The sequence below is a fragment of the Eurosta solidaginis genome, chromosome 4 (assembly GCF_040869045.1).
Source record: "Eurosta solidaginis isolate ZX-2024a chromosome 4, ASM4086904v1, whole genome shotgun sequence".
NCBI lineage: Eukaryota > Metazoa > Arthropoda > Insecta > Diptera > Tephritidae > Eurosta > Eurosta solidaginis.
The window spans coordinates 113,284,350-113,285,794 of record NC_090322.1 but is presented as its reverse complement, the minus strand read 5'-3'; positions in this window follow the sequence as shown (position 1 = coordinate 113,285,794).

Here is a 1,445-nt window from a genome sequence, read left to right as displayed (position 1 = left end):
GTACTGGTATTTGCGGACAAGCATGGAAGCGGCTTAATATAAAAGAAGTTAAACTGAAAAAGGCCGCACCCATCATCATACCTAATTTACCCGTCATCATCGTTGACTGAACCGACTAGGCGATTATAGCCGTTGCGTAATAACCATCACCAATTATCCTAGCTTTGCGATAGCTAACGCAGATTCTGAGCACCAAGAGAGTTCGAGTCTTCCTCCACCTGTCGCTCCTAGTCCATTGAAGATCTCCTATTCCTCTGCTTCCAAAAAAATGTCCCAGCAGGAGCGAGAGACGTAGCCAACCGCAGGGCTGATGCTTTTCCGAGTAATGACATAACCGGTTACTTGGCTAATATCCGATTACCGGGTACCCCGTAGAATGTGATGTTAAGTCCTATGGCGGTGACCGAAATAAAAGTTACTTGAGCATTTTCCATCCATCCATTCGCCACCCGTCGGCCTATTCGCCCCTAAAGTTATCTTCACATGTGTTTTTGCTATAACTTTCATTTAATTAAAGGTATCGTAATGAAATTCGGCATACAACTTCTTCTTACTAAAAGTAATGTTAAAACTGAGTAGGAGAGTAATTGGTATGTAACAACTCTCGCTTTTTATGTATTTCATATTTCCTTTAAATTATTATGCTTTTATATTTCTATATCCCATAGAGATATTCCCTTCAAATTTGGCACATTGGCTGCCTGTGTAGAACTGACTCGATCTGCACAACCAAATTAAAAAAATGGGCATGGCAGTGCCCTCTTATTGAAAGAAAATGATTAAAGATACAATGATGAAATTTGGTACGCGCTTTTCTAATTTAAAAATGATCTCCCCAGATTAAATTACGAAAACATATGAAAACAAAAAATACCAAAAAATACGTTTTTATACCTTTCATGAAAATGAATCACGAATCCCAAAATTGTAAGACCTTAAAGTAAAATATCTCCGTCTGTCTGTCTGTCTGTTTGTATGCAAACTAGTCCACCAATTTTTGAGATATCTTGATAAAATTTGGTGAGCGGGTGTATTTAGGTGTCCCATTAGACATTTGTCGGAACCGGCGGGATCGGTCCACTATAGCATATATCCTCCATACAACCGATTTTTCAGAAAAAGAGGATTTTTGTCATATGTTCCTCATGGAGCTTCACACTACACCAAATACTTTCGTATATTGCACATATTGTTGTCTGAAAAAAGGATGAGGTCGGTCGTATATATAGGATATATCCCCCATAATCGATTGTTCAGATAAGAAACTTTTTGGAATCACTGCCCCATTTTAACAGCTAGAAGCTTCAAATTTCACCAAATGCTTACGTACATATATAGCATGTATTGTTGTCTGAAAAAAATTATAGATAGCTGATATACATAGTATATATCTCATACAACCGATTGTTCATATAAGAAACTTTTCGCAATTTCTGCCCCATTTT